This window comes from Zalophus californianus, chromosome 12 (genome assembly GCF_009762305.2).
Source record: "Zalophus californianus isolate mZalCal1 chromosome 12, mZalCal1.pri.v2, whole genome shotgun sequence".
Taxonomy (NCBI): Eukaryota; Metazoa; Chordata; class Mammalia; order Carnivora; family Otariidae; genus Zalophus; species Zalophus californianus.
The window spans coordinates 54,153,097-54,169,063 of record NC_045606.1 but is presented as its reverse complement, the minus strand read 5'-3'; the positions used below and the strand labels follow the sequence as shown (position 1 = coordinate 54,169,063).

The following is a 15,967-nucleotide window of genomic DNA, read 5'->3' as shown; positions in this document are numbered from 1 at the left end:
GGTAACAATTTAATCAGTCATTGGGCCATTTGCCACATGCAGGTCTCTGCCCAGCAGCCTGCCTTTTCCAAGCAGCTGTAGGCTTATGTTCAAGCCAAGACAGCATGTCTGCCCACACTGAAGTCTCTTGGTTTCATCTGCCTAAATAAACTCGTGTGGCTGGTTTTGGCAATTAGGAGGTGCACTTGCAAGTGCCCTGGGAGCACTTGGGATATGGATGTACTTCTTTCTGATCCCCGCATGGGTACAAAACAGACAATGAAAAAAATCCTCTCGGGGCGCCTGCCTGACTCAGTCTGTTAAGCGTCTGCCTCCGGCTCGGGTCATGATCGCGGGGTCCTGGGATCGAGCCCCCGCATCGGGCTCCCTGCTCCGCGGGAAGCCTGCTTCTCCCTCTCCGTCTGCCCCTCCTCCTGCCTGTGTTCCCTCTCTCTGTCAAAGGAATAAATAAAATCTTTAAAAAAATAAAAATAAAAAAATTTAAAAATCCTCTTTTGGGGCGCCTGCCTGACTCAGTCTGTTAAGGGTCTGCCTCCGGCTCGGGTCATGATCACAGGGTCCTGGGATGGATCCCTGAGTTGGGCTCCCTGCTCATTAGGGAGCCTGCTTCTCCCTCTCCCTCTGCTGCTCCCCCTGCTTGTGCTTGTGCTTGCACACGTGCTCTCCCCCCACCACCCCGCACACGTGTGCTCTGTCAAGCCGGGGGAGCGGCGGGCAGGGGGAGAGGGAGAGGCAGGCTCCCCGCGGAGCAGGGAGCCCGATGCGGGGCTCGATCCCAGGACCCCGAGATCATGACCTGAACCGAAGGCAGACGCTTAACGCCTGAACCACCCAGGCGCCCCATAAATAAAATCTTAAAAAAAAAAAGTCCCCTTTCAGGTTTCTTATTTACAGACTTTAGCGTTGTTCACCATACTTCTAGGAAGTATATGAATAAAGGTATAAAATAGAATTTTATTTGGTTACATATCAATATATCCAACGTATCACCTTTATTGGTAAGAATGATCTGGTTTGTTGCAAAACAAAGAAAACGAAAACATTTTTTTAACTGCACATACTTCTACAACTAACCTCTCAGTTCTTTGCTTCTCTTTATAGCAAAACTCCTCAAAAGCGTTGTCTATATTTGTCTTTAATTCCTCTCCTCCATTCATTTCTCCGTCTAATTATGCTCGTCAGCCACTGAGATGGTCTCCAATGGCCCCATCTCCGGCCATCTGTGCCCTTGTGTATCCCCTCCCCTTCGGTGTGGGCTGGACCTAGTGAATTTCTTCCAATGACTAGAATATAGCATAAGTTCGGGGTTGGCATGTGGAAAGGTGCTCCACATCACATGTCATTAGGGAATTGCAGATTAAAACAATGAGATGCCATTATGTTTCTATTGGAATGGCTGAATTCCAGATAGTGACAATACCAAATGTTGGTGAGGATGTAGAACATCAAGAACTCTCATTCACTACTGGTGGGAATGCAAAACGGCATGGCCATTTTGGAAGACAGTTTGGCAGTTCCTTACAAAACTAAACATACTCTTACCATGTGATACAATCATGGTCCTTGGTATTTACCCAAAGGAGTTGAGAACTTATGTCCACAAAACCCTGTACACTGATGTTTATCATAACTTTATTCCAATTGCCAAAGCCTGGAAGCAACTGAGATGTCTTTCAACAGATGAATGGATAAATAAATTGTGGTGCGTCCAGACAATGGAATATTATTCTGCACTAAAAATAAATTGGCTATCAAGCCATGAGAAGACATGGAAGAAACCTAAATGCATATTATTAAGTGAAAGAAGCCAATCTGAAAAGTTTACTTACTGTATGATCCCAACTCTATGACATTTGGGAAAAGGCAAACTATGGAAGCAGTGAAAAGACCAATGGTTGCCAGAGGTTTGGGGGAAGATGGATGAATAGGTGGAGCACAGGGGATTCTTAGGGCAATGAAACTATTCTATATGATATTATAAGGCTGGATACATGTTATTGCATATTTGTCAGAGCCCATAAAATCTACAACACAGAGTGAACCCCAATGTAAGCTATGGACTGAGATGGATAATGATGCATCAGTGTTGGTTCATCATTATAACAAATGTTCCATACTGCTGGGGAATGTTCATAGTGTAGTGAGGTTATGGGAAGTCTCTCTACTTTCTGCTTAATTTTTCTGTGAACAAAAAATTGCTTTGAAAAATAAAGTCTTAAAAAAGTGATGGGATGTCACTTCAGGGTTTATGTTATAAGAAACTGGAGCTACCATCTTGGGCTGCTGTTTCTTGCCTTTTCTCTCTTAGATTCTTTGATCTAGGGGAAGAAGGCTGCCATGTTGTGAGTTGCTTGATGGAGAGATCCACTTGGCAAGGACTAGATGTCTTAGCCTAATAGCCAACAAGGATCGGAGTCCTGCCAACAGCCATATGAGCAAGCTTGAAAGTGAATCCTCCCATATCAAACCTTGAGAAGACTCTAGCCCTGGCCAACATCTTCATGGCAGCCCTGCGGGAGACCAGGAACCAGAGGCACCCAGTATGCTACACCCAGATTCCTGACCCACTCATGCTATAAGATAATACATGCCTACTGCTTTAAACTGCTATAGTTTGTGGTAATTTGTTATGCAGCACTAGATAACTAATACACCAATTCGTCACTCCACGGAAACAACTCTTTTCAAGTGCCACAGTGCTTTTAGTCTTGACCTTAGTTGTCTTGTCAGTTGCAAGTGTGAGCACCCTCTTCTTGAAATACTTCTCATTTGGCTTCTAGGTCACCACACTTTGTTTTTGTTTGTTTTTTTTCCCAACCTCATGGCTGCTTCTTCTCAGGCTCTGTTACTGGATCCTTTTCATTTGTCCACTTCCTCAGATCTCAACTCTCCAGATCTACTTCCTATCTGGGGTGATGACTTCATCTAGATGTACAGTTTTATGTATATATGTATGTATGTATGTATTTAAAAGAGAGACTGAGGGATGCCTGGGTGGCTCATTTGGCTAAGCGTCTGCCTTTGGCTCAGGTCATCAAGTCTCATGTAGGGATCCTTGCTCAGCAAGGAGCCTGCTTCTCCCTCTGCCTGCCACTCCCCCTGCTTGTGCTCTCTCTCTGACAAATAAATAAAATCTTTAAAAAAATAAAATAAAAGAGAGACTGAGCTGGGGGGAGGGGCAGATGGAGAAGGAGAGAGAGACTCTTAAGCAGGCTCCTCGCTGAGCAGGGAGCCTGATGTGGGGCTTGATCCCAGGACCCTGCCATCATGACCTGAGCCGAAATAGTCAGATGCTTAACTGACTGAGCCACTCAGGTACCCGTACTTCATGACTCTTAAATTTCTGCATCAGGTCTAGACCATTCCTGACTTACAGTCCCCTATGTTCAATTGCACACTCAATGTTTGCAGTTGGGTTTCTTTTTTTCTTTTTAAGATTTATTTATTTATTTTTAGAGAGAGAGAGAGAGAGAGAGCATGGGGAGGGGGAGAGGCAGAGGAAGAGGGAGAGAGAGAATCCCAAGCAGACTCCCCACTGAGCGGGCTTAATCTCACAATCCTGAGACCACAATCTGGGCCAAAATCAAGAGTCGGACGCTCAACCAACTGAGCCATCCAGGTGCCCTGCACTTGGGTTTCTAAAAGGCATCTTGAAAACTTATCTGAAACTCAACTCTTGATATTTCACCCCTCAAAACTGAGTTTCCCACCGTTAATCCACTTGAGAAAATAGCAATTTTATTCTTCCAGTGCCTATGGCAAAAATCTTGGAGGTGTTGCAAACTCCTCTCTTTTCTTAAACCTTACACCTATTGATCGACAGCAAACCCCATGATCTCTCCCTGTACAGCCCAGATCTGTCCACTTCTCAACCATCCTAGTCCAAGCTCTATCACCTCGCTCCTGATTATTTTAACAGCCTTCTAACTGATGTTTTGCTTCCATCTTTGCACATAGAGTCCATTCTCCACACAATGACCAGAGAGAACTCTTTAAAACATTAGTAAGATCATGTTGCTCCTCTGCTCAGACCTCTTGAGTGGCTCCTCCTTTATCTCGGTGTGAAGGCAAAGTTTTCGATGGTCTACAAGACTATCCAGGATGTGGCCTCCATTTCTTCTCTGTCCTTCCCCCTGGCAATCTCCCCCTTGCTTGCTTGTGCAGCTGTGCTGGTCTCCCCACCACCCCTCTGACATGCCCAGCATACTCTGCTGCACAGCTTGCTGTTCCTCCTCTGCCTGAAATGCCCTTCCTCCAGGCTTCAGTTTGTCTTTCCCTGTCTCTTCCTTCAGGTTCTGTTCATAAGCCACTTGTTAGAGCTGAATTGTGTTCCCCTAAAATTCATGTTGGAGCTCAAATCCCCAGTGTGACTATATTTGCAGATAGGGCCTTTAGGGAGATAATTAAATGAAGTCATGAGGATGAAGCCCTAATCCAATAGGATTAGTGTCCTTATAAGAAGAGAAAAAGCCATCAGATCTCTCCCTCTCACTCTCTCTCCCTGCCCACATGAACAGAGGCACGGCCATGTGAGGACACAGCAAGAAGACGCTGTCTATAGCCTTACTGGAAATTAACCCTGATGGCACTTTGATCTTGGACTTGGACCCTCCAGAACCGTGAGAAACTACATTTCTGTTGTTGAGGTTCCCCAGTCTGTGGTAGGTGGTTGTGGCGGTCCTTGCCGGTGACTACACCCCACCTGGAGGGAAGGCCTTTTCCAACGACCCTGTATGAAGTGCCAGTGTCCTTCCTCCCACCCAGTGTGCCTCTCCTCCTTACTCTGTTTATTCTTTTTTTTTTAAAGATTTTATTTATTTATTTGAGAGAGAGAGAATGAGAGACAGCATGAGAGGAAGGAGGGTCAGAGGGAGAAGCAGACTCCCCGCCGAGCAGGGAACCCGATGTGGGACTCGATCCCGGGACTCCAGGATCATGCCCTGAGCCGAAGGCAGCCGCTTAACCAACTGAGCCACCCGGGCACCCCTGTTTTCTTTACTTTAGCCTCCTTTTCTTGTTTGTCTTGTTTTATTGTTCCTCTCCCCTGGATAGAGTCTCAGGGCTGTAAATGCAGAGACTTATGCCCACCAGCACCCAGCACTGTGTGGGGCACATCTTAGACCCTCACAAAATGGTTGTTTAATACTCAAGATTGAGCTGGGGCAAAACTCCACTGATGCTAACATTGCTCCAAATTCCCCAGACAACTGCCAGTGCTCAAAAAAGGAAGAAAATATTATCAAAAAGTGAGCTCTAGTCACAATGGCCCCCTAACTTATGCAGCCACCCCTGCCTAATTCTTAGAATCAATCAGGGATTGTACATGGCCACATATACTAAATGAATATACTAGGGCTCAACTTAATGGCAATCTTATTTTCCTCACATAACAATTCAGAACTGGTGCAAAGGGACCCAGTTTCTTTCTATTTTTCTGTTTAGCCATCCTTAGGCTGTGGCTTTAGCCCTTCTGAATGACTCCTCGTTGTCACAAGATGGCTCCTGCATGTCCAGCATTTCATCCCCATTCCAGGCAAGATGACTGGAAGGGCAGAGGGCAAAGGCAAATGCCAACAAAGTAGCTCTTTTAAAAAGCACTTTCTCAGAAGCCTTATTTGGTGATTTCCACTTACATCTCTTTGGCCAGAAATGTGTTACATGCCCTCCTCTAGCTGCAAATGATAGTAGGAAATGCATTAAAAAAAAAAAAAAAAAAAAACTGGGTGTATTACCACCCTGAAAAAAAGTGGGGTGCTTTTGTAGAAAAGAAGTGGCAGAGTAATGGAAATTGTGTAGGTATTTAACAGTGTGAGCTTCTTCCTTTTGTACAAGAGAAGCAATTTCCCCGGTTTTTGGTCCTTAAAGAATATAGCCCCAACCCCATGTTCCATGTTCCTACTTTAATCTGGTTGGAGTTTTAGGTAGCAAGAACAGCAGGTACAGAATCCTTGAGTGGACAGTGAGAAAGAGCCATAGAACATGAGCATGTGGGACAGAGAATGATTGCAGGTGAGTCTCGTTTAGTTGTATTTTTATGTGATTGTTCAAATCAGCATTGCCAACCTTAAATTTCGAGAGGTTAGGGACTTTTATATACAGAAATTAAGCAGTCACAACTGCTTAATTTCTGTATATAAAACCCAGGCTGCCTGAACCTCATGCAGACACCTGCTAATAAATGCCTTTCATAGAAACAATGATAAATACGTGAAGCTGCTTGATTGCATTGTCCTTTTTGATGAACGTGTATTTATGACCCACATTTGGAAGCCTAGAAATAGCTGCCGGGCTCATCCAAATTTGTGCTGGGTAACAGAATGCAATACCGCACATGGCTTCTCCTAAATCATGCTTAAAGCTTTTTAAAAAAATGATAATGAAACAATGAATAATCCTTTCCTTCTCTCCAGAGACGCGCCTAATACGTGTGTTTCATTCCTGACCCTCGATGTGACTAACCCTCTGTGCGACCATGACTGTTCCACCTTGAAGGGAAGTGACAGGATCTGTTTAGCTTCTCTTGCCATCACCCTGTGTCCTTTCTTCTCTCCTCACCGGAGGTAGCCTTTACCGCGGGCAGTGACATCACGAATGCTGTATCTGCATTTTGCTAGACAGGGCCTGACGTGCCCAGAGGGCTTTATGTTCAGTGAGTCAGGTACATTTATTCAGGTGCAGCCATGTAAACAGGCCTTAGAGGTAAACGTTGAGTCTGTTTTTGTAAAGGGCCCAGTCTTTCGGGTTCCTGCTCCCCTTCCCTTCCCTCCTCCATGGGCATCTGGTGAGGGTACGTGGGAGGTGCTTAGGGCACCGGAGGGGAGACAGGCTGACCCTGATCATCCGCATTCCAGCTGGTCTTCGCTGCAGAGGAGGCTGTCCTCGGACAGTGACCACAGCGATGTGACTGTTCCAGTCCCGGCTCTTCTCTGTGCTTTGCGGCTGAAACCTGGGGCCTGGGCACTCACAGCACACTCTTGCTCTTGGTTTGGGCAGGCCTTGGGAACCTGCCCTGGACGACGCCAACGCCCCTGCGCTGGCCAGGCAGTCTACCCCCATGCCTGCCCCGTTGCTTTCTTCATAGCACGTTCCTGTGTATCCATCTACCTGTCTCTTGCTGGCTTTCTCTACTGAAACATTAAGTCCCTTTCAAGAGTTATTTACTTGGTGGTCTCCCATCCCCTGGGAATGTGACAGCTACAGCCTTCTCTAGGTCTGTGTCTCTATCCCCACCTCCAGGCCCAGACCTGTATGTGTACCAATCTCTATCAATTAAGAACATAGACCCTAAAAGTTGCCTTCCTGTGTTCAAATCCTTGTTCTATTACTATTAACTGTGCACCCCTGGCAAGTTACTCAGCCTGCCGATGCCTCACTCTCCTTATTTGTAAAATGGGGAGGATAATAGTAGCTACCATATAGGTTGTGAGAAACACATGAGTTCCTAACAGGAGGGCCCGACACACGGAAGGCGCCACGGAAGTATTCGCTGCTTGTTTTACCGACTGCCTTTCCTACTAGGATGTAATGTCCAGGAAGGCGGAAGCTTTGGCTGTCTTTTTTATTGTTCTATCTCCAGATCCCTATGCAACAGAGAGGCACTTAATTACCGTTTGTTGGATGAATGAATAAACGAACGTATCAAGAAACAAAAAAGAGGAAAACATAATACATTCCAAAAAATATTAACACCCATTCAACACTCCCTCAAGGTTATTTACCCTTGTTTAGGGCTCTCCGAGGAAGGTGAGAACTAGGTTTTAGTGGTTAATGAGTTTTCCTCTCTCCAAACTACCCTTTCCTGGGGCTTCCGGGCTGGCTGGGCAGCCTGGGGTCGGGGGAAGTCCCACCCCTGAGACTCAGGAGTCCGACTCCTTCCGTTGCAGGATTCCTCAGCCTGTAGTGCCCGCGGTTCTTGGTCAGGCCACTTCGACGAATGAAGAGGTAGACCAGACGAAGAGTGGTGGGCAGCAAAGTTAAGTTTATTGAGCAGTGGTACACAGCTCCCAGAGAGGGAGGGGACCCGAGAGGGCTGCCGTTGGGGTTTCTAAGTTTTGGGGCTTTTCTGGGCTCCTTTGCGGGACTATCTTAAGCAGTCGGGTTGTGCTGAGTTGTGCCGAGCAGGGCTCTGGTCACGTATCTGTCTACCTGTTGGGCTAATGTCTATGTGCTGATGGTCTTTTTTGGCTGCTGTCTCGGGGCTGATGTCTTAACTGCCCCTTGCCCGTGATAATGACAGATGTTTTGTGGTTGTCTTGTTTTTGGACGTTTTGCAGAACTCATTTCTGCAAAGGCTGCAAAACAGAATGCTAGTGTGGTCCTGTCTACGCTGCAAAACAGGATGTCGGTACTGTTTTATCTCAGCTGTTCTGACTCCTTTATTTTCTTGTTGGGGACCCTGGCCCTGATGACCTAACTGTCCAACTCACTCCTAACATTTCCTCACACGGTGTGAACACTGTTCTATCCTACTGCGAGGGGGTGGAGGCGGGGTGCTTAGAGTGTCATGTTTCGCTCGTGCGCACCTGTGTCTGTGTATTAGTGAGGGAGGGCAGATGACAATGAGCCGCTCTCACTGCTGACAAGCAGCCATTTTCCCAACCATGCCTTCTTCCCTCCTGCGATGGTCTCTTGCCACTTTCTGGTCTTCGGGGTCTGGCGGGAGAGAGAATTGGTCCTGGCAGAGCTAGCTCTCCCCGGGGTTCAGTGGCACCGACCACTATGTCCCCGGAACATCCTAGTTGCTGCAGTACCAGCCGGAGGCTCTTGTTCCAAATATGCCCCAGGTCACCCCATTAGTGGCAAGAGTTGCTGCTTATGGAAATGAGCCTCCTTTTTGATAAGAGGCTCAGAATCCAAAACAATCACTTTGAATTTGAACCAAGTTTGAATTGTGATGAATCCTTTAATCACTTCTCAGTCTTTCTGCTGGCTTTCCTCTGGCTCCTTCCTCAGGGCATGGCACACCCCTCGGCAGGACTTTGTTCAAGATGACTTGGATGTAATTTTTAAAGTAGGAGTTTGTAGGGGCGCCTGGGTGGTGCAGGTGGCTGGGCGTCAGACTCCTGATTTTGGCTCAGGTCATGATCATGATTTTGAAGCAGGAGAGCTAGGTTCTTTTCTCACGGAGTTGAAGAATGAATCTCACGGACAAAGGAGAGTGAGGAAAGCCATTGAGTTTTGATGAAGCAGGAGTACAGGAGTGAGGGGGGTCCCGATAGGGTTGCCACTGAGGGCTTTTAGGGTTGGTCTTTTATTGAAAGCTAACCCGGGCACTTAAATCTTTTTTTTTCTTAAAGATTTTATTTATTAATTTGACAGAGAGAGAGAGCGAGAGCAGGAACACAAGCAGGGGGAGTGGGAGAGGGAGAAGCAGGCTTCCCGCCAAGCAGGGAGCCCGCTGTGGGACTCGATCCCAGGACCCTGGGATCATGACCTGAGCCGAAGGCAGACGCTTAACGACTGAGCCACCCAGGCGCCCGGAACTTAGATCTTTTTAATTTGTCGATTGACAGCAACTTTTTGTAAGCAGGACTAGTGATAACATCTTTAGTGGCTTACTTCTTTTTAGGGTCTGTTTATTTTCTGTTGACCACAGGAGACTGTCATAAATAAGACCCTCTCCCACCCACCCCACCCAGACACTTAGGGGCAGGTGGTCTGGTGTGTTTCCTTATCTCTGGTTTCCTTACACCTCCGCATTTTTGGGATTTCTGCGAGCTTGATCACATAGCCCCCTATCTGTCCCTCCCTACCTAGCCCCACCTGCCCCTTACTCACTTTCAGGGTCGTGAGATCAAGCCCCACCTGGGGCTTCATGGGCAGACACTGCGGCATCTGCTTACGACTTTTTCCTCTGCATTCCACCCCCATAAATGAATGAATGAATGAATGAATGAATATTTTAAAAAATAAAGTAGGAGTTTGTAATCAGCCCACAGGGCATAGAAGTCAGCCCCACATGTCGCAGGGGAAGGTTTGACCACTGTCTGATCCCACCAGAGTGAAGTGTTAGGGCTCCATCCCTTTGAGTATTATGGGTCCTGATTCCATTCAGGGGTGTCCTGGGGCACCAACGATGCCCATGTGAAAGTTTGGAATGGTTCAGCAAAGTATTGAGGTGTAAGTGGATTTTCTTCTGCTGGGAAAACCACAGGCATCCTGCAAGCCCCTGTCGACAGAAGGCTCTCACCCCACAGCAAAGAAAAGAATGATTACATTGACTTTTCCATCCATGTGCTCCCAAGGGTATAGGGTGATCTTTAGATGTTGGCTTGGTGTTTAGGTTCATGTGGCCAGATATAGAGAGAGCCCCTCTTCTCCTTGCCAGAGTTTTATATTATTCATTAACTGGTTCTTTTTTAAAAGGCAGTAAAGAGGCGTGCCTGGGTGGCTCAGATGGTTAAGTGTCTGTCTTTGGCTCAAGTCATGATCCCAGGGTCCTGGGATCGAGCCCCGCATCGAGCACGCCACATCGGGCTCCCTGCTCGCCGGAAGCCGGCTTCTCCCTCTCCCTCTACTGTTCCCCCTGCTTGTGCTCTCTCGCTCTGTCAAATAAATAAATAAAATCTTTTTAAAAAAATAAAAGGCAGTAAGAGAGGGATTCTCTCTGGGAGAGAATGAATTTCGTCTTTTAAAAAAATTTCCACAAGTGGCCTCATGAATTAAAATTTTCTGCAATTAAAAAAAATGGTTATTTTTTTCCCCGAGGGATGATGCATACTTGCTACGTTTATATTTTCATTAGAAATTAGAGTAATGGTTATTTAATAAGATGTTAACCCCGCTGATACTTTGCCCTCTGCGGAGGTCACTTTTGTTTCAAAAGTCTGGGTGGTGGAGGATCGCTGCTCTCCATCAGACCCCTTTCTTAGGACAGGCAAACGGAGGGTCTCCCGTGGGGAAGCTCTGTGGATGTGACTTGGCCACTGTTTCCAAAAGGACGAGGTGACCCGACCTTCTCTTTTAAAACCCAAGTTACTGTCTGCAGTGACATCCAATTTCAACTTTTCTTTCTTCATCTGGGGTCCTGAAAGGGGGACTTCTACCTTCCAGTAGAAACATATCCCTGTAGCAAGCTTACAGAATTCCTTAGAAGAGAGCAAAAGATGTAAGTGATATGGCAGAACTTTTAACATTTTTGCTTCTTTCTCTTACCATTTTTGCTAGGAAAAGAAAATCATAGGAGCTCTGGTGGTCACGTATCCCCTGATGTGTATGGATGCTTTAGGAAAGTAAGTAAAATCAGGGAAGTGGAACAGAGAGAGGTGGGGGAAAGGAGTTCCTATTTTAGATAGCATGGTCAGCTATGAGAGGCTGATATGCCTGGGGAGATCTGAAGGTAGTGAGGGACTGAGCCATGGGAAACCAGGCAGAGGAAATTTAAGTACAAAGGCCCTGAGGTGAGAAGGTGGGAGCATGGTGATCTCCTGATATGATTCCCCCAACCTGGAGCCTTGGAGCAGGTCCTCTTTTCTCCACATCAGGGTTCTGGGCCCGCATCTCTGACCTCCTTTCCTACTCCCATGCCCCCCTCCCCCCCCGCCAGTCTCTGGGAAGCAGAGCCCTCTTCCTCTTCTCTCTCTCAGAAGGCATTGCTTTGGTGTTAGCTCTGTATCTTGCTTTCCCCTCCCCCCACCCCTGAAATTTCAATTCACAAGGCCACTTGTGGAAATTTTTTTCACAGATGAAATTGTTTCCATGTCTTTTCATTTCAGCTGTAACAACCATGCTTTTCTTTGAGGCAGCGTGAATGCCTCTACCTAGCTGTCTGTAGTCACATACAAGGCAAAGCGTGGGAGAGGGGGGCATAGAGAATAATAGCGTATTGCCTTGGCTTTTCCTGCCCCGCCCCAACCAGTCACTGGAGATGTGCTTTGTGTACCTTTAATTTGACAAATCTGCCTTCTGGAATCATGACCCGTGACTTGCCAATTTCCAAAAGCAATGGCTTTGTTCTTAGTCCTCATCTTCCACCCGTATATCTGCAGAATCTGACACAATGCTGCCAGAAATGGACTACCTCCCAAAGAACTAGCTCATTATTTCCAAGCGCATACACTGAGTGCCCAGCGCGGAGAGGTGCCACTGCGGACGCTGGGAATGGAGGAGAATCACACACACATCCTGTGCCCGGACTTACAGTCCGGGTGGCGGGGGAGGGGAGGTGGCAGCCGGGGGGCAGAGGGTGCCACGGGAGTATGCAGGAGGGGCTCCTCGCCTGACCTGGGGCTGAGCCGGAAAGCTTTCCCTGGACGTCTGAGTGTGAGTGTGTGGACTCTAGTTTCACACGGCGCTGGTTCTAGTACTGCCTGACCTTTTGGGGCCACCTGCCTGCCTCTGCCGTCTTGTCCTACTCTCTCGATTGGGCACTTTACCCGAGTGCTTTTCTGGGCACGTTATCTCTCCATATTGTCTCCCTCACAGGTTTTCTCTTTTCTTAACACTTCTACCAGAGATAAATCCCACATCCCTGTCTTCAGTCTCTTTTCAGCCCTTGACTAACCTGCTCTTGCCAGCTCCTTACTTGTGGACTTCTCGGAATCTCGTTCCTTCTGATGTGGTTCAGCCTCATTTGTGAATCAACCTTGTCTAAAGTTTCCCTCCTACTTTCCCAAAGTGCTGTTGGGAGAGACTGTCTACCATAGGCTTTGAGCATCGCTGCATGTTCTGAGTAAGCCAAGAATGCAAGGCCCTGATGGTTCTTCACCATGTTTACAGCAAGCAGCCTTGAGCGAGGAGGTAATGCCTCCTTCCAAAGGCCAGGCTTGCTTCTGCTCGTAAGAATACAGTGAATTCCCCAGCTCAGCGTTCCTCTCCCATTAACACAATGCTCTGCATGTACAGCCATCCCGGATGCGTCTGTTGTGTCATCAGTATTGGAGTCTGGGGGGCACAGGGAGGACCCCTGCAAACCAACACAAAGCTCTGGCTACTTCTTTTGCCATATATAATGAATGAAACTTGGGTCTCTGACCCAAAGGTCTCCTGACTTTTGCCAGCATCCGTGGAAGACTAACTTGCAAGCTTGTAAGTAGGGTAAAATTTCAGAGCCTGCATAGTTCTTAGCAAGTGTTCCCTCTAAGACACTTTAAGTCCAGTGGGCCATTTGGTATTGCTAGGCAACCAGGTTGCTTCTTAGGCCCTGAATGGCTATTCAGCACTGGTTTTTCTCCATGATGCCCTTTCCCACCATTGTTGACCTGCTGCAGTTCTCCTCTGGGCTTAAGACGAGTGTTCCCCACTCAGTTTCTGTCCTGGCATTCTGTCCCTTCTCATGATTCCTGTGTGGCACACCTTCTGCTGGTCATTAATGACCAGATTAGAAAACAGAAGGGCCCAGAAAGTCATTCTGTCCTAAATGAAGAATAATGTGGGTTAGAACGCAGATCTCTCTGACACTCAAACAGATTGAATCTGCCATGGGGGGACTCCTTCTTCTGACTGCAGACAGAGGATTATGATACAGGGTGTAAGGTAAAACAGTCATGCTTGCCAAACCTTTTATTTGCACAGCGGACTGGGCTTAAGTAAGGAGAGCTCCATCTCTTATCTCACCCTCAAGATAATTGGGAGGGACCTAGGGCAGACAATCCCAATGTTGCAGATAAGAGAGCCAGGGCCGGAGGATTCAGTGACCTGCTCAAGGTCAAACACCTCGGGCTAGGATGAGAGCTGGGTGCTCCTCATTGGCTGGCTGGGCCGTTCCCACTGCGTCTTTATTGTGCTTACATAGTTCGGTGCCTGCCTCGCTCTTAACCATGGAGTCAAAGACTGTGCACACTCAGATGGACAGTATTAAATTTTAGTAATTTTAAGGAATTCTGAAATATTTTGCCTTCTTAGGGGCAAGTAAAATAAATTATTAAAGTGCTACTATGCCTCTATAAAAAGGGAAGGTATTTATGTACCGATATGGAATGATCACTAGGAAATACTCTTTTTTTTTTTTTAAAGACACGTTTATTCAGCTTCATGATCAGACTGTTATATTTAGCATACAACAGCATGGGTGCAAAAAAAAAAAAAAATCCACCTTAAAACCCTTTGTGGGAATTCTTTACACTTTCCACAGAGCAGAAACTAAAATAACCTGTTATACAATTAGTCACAAATCCAGTCCTCGAGGTTTCTGCCCGGACACATGAGGATTGTCTGAAACATGTCTTCTCTGTAGCAGCTCGGCCCTGCCCCCGCTGTGCTTGACTGAGGTCACAAATCTGTTGTAGCCTGTAGCTTCCCTGTCACTTCTCTGGCTCTCCTCTCCTGCTCAGCTTTGCTTCCTGGCAGTCACGAAAACCTCCTGCCACCACCATCGCTACTGCTCCTGCTGGAACCGCCATAGCTGTCTTGGTTCCATGGTTTGACAAGGTTTTGGCCTCCACCACCACAGGGCCCAGAGCTTCTGCCTCCAAACTTTCCTCCTTTCAGGGATCCAAAATTTGAAGTTTGTTTGTTGTAGTTGCCGAAGTCATGATAGCTTCTGCCACCTCCAGAGTTGCTTCCATCATTACCCAATCCATGATAGCCATCCCCACAGCCACCATATCCACCACCACCTTGACTGCCACCAAAGCCACCTCGCTCACTGAAGTGTCCTCCATGAACAAAGTTGTCATTCCCACCAACATCTCCACAGCCACCACCAAAATTTCCACAACCACTTTGACCTCTTTTGCTCAACAAAGCACCAGCCATCTCTCGCTTAAATACGGCTTTTCTTACTTCACAGTTGTGACCATTCATAGTATGGGATTTTTTTTTTTTTTTTGGAGAGAGAGAGCATGCACGAGTGGGGAGGGGGAAGGGCAAAGGGAAACAGAGAGAATCTTAAGTAGGCTCTATGCTCAGGGTGGAGACTCATGAGATCCTGAGATCATGACCTGAGCCCAAACCAAGAGTTGGATGTTCAACTGACTGAGGCACCCAAGTATTTTTGAATGACAATCTTGTCTACAGAGTCTTGGTTATCAAGTGTGTCAAAAGCAAAGCCTCTCTTCTTGCCACTGCCTTGGTCAGTCATGATTTCAGTCACTTCAATTTTTCCGTACTGTTCAAGTTCGTCTCTTAAATGGTGTTCTTCAGTGTCTTCTTTCATGCCACCAACAAAAATCTTCTTCGCAGTTAAGTGGCCAGCAGGTCTTTGAGAATCTTCTCTTGAGACGGCCCACTTTGGTTCCACAACTCTTCCACCCACCCTGTGTGGCATTGCATTCATGGCTGCTTCTACCTCCTTCACAGGGGCATACGTGAAAAACGCAAAGCTTCTGGATCTCTCATTGCCACACGGTCCGTAAGCGCTCCCCAGTGCTCAAAATGGCTCCTCAGACTCTCATCGGTTCTTTCAGAGCTCAAAGCTCCGATGTAGAGGAGGTTCAAGCTCTTTGGGAGACTCTGACTTAGACATGATGGCAGTGGGAAGGAGACTTTAACGATGCTTACTTGGAGGCGTCCATAGACAGGAGTCATCTAATGGATATATCTCAAGAGTGCTCTTAATACTTATTAATTTGACATATTTTAAGACTACATAAAGTTTCACAAATTGTACAGAAGGTTCCTGTGTGCCAGGAACTCTCTCTTCACCCAGTTTCCCCCATGATAGCATTATATGTAATTGTAAATGATAGCTTTATACATAACTGTAAATTGACATTGGGACAATACTAATAATTCATATAAATACTTCATTTGGGTCTCTAAGAAATAATTTTAAATATCTGAGATGGTGAGTGTATAGTATGCCTCCTGTTTATCTTAAAAGACAGGGGAAGGATGTGTATGTATTTATTTGCTTCCAAATACCTAGAATTTCTCTTAAAGGATATTTGTGAAATCAGACATATTGCACTGCCTCCAGGAAGAACTGGGTTGGTAGCAAGGTGCCAAAGAAGTAGAGAGTATTTGAACTGTGTGTTCTTTGGTACCAGTCCACCTATTTTTTAAAAGGAAATGAGAAATCTTTTTGTTA

At 46.6% G+C, this 15,967-nt stretch overlaps 1 pseudogene; it reads right to left on the bottom strand.

Moving 5' to 3' along the window:
• Positions 1-14,286: 14,286 nt before the first annotated feature.
• LOC113911086 lies at positions 14,287-15,403 on the bottom strand (annotated as a pseudogene).
• Between the last annotated feature and the right edge of the window lie 564 nt (positions 15,404-15,967).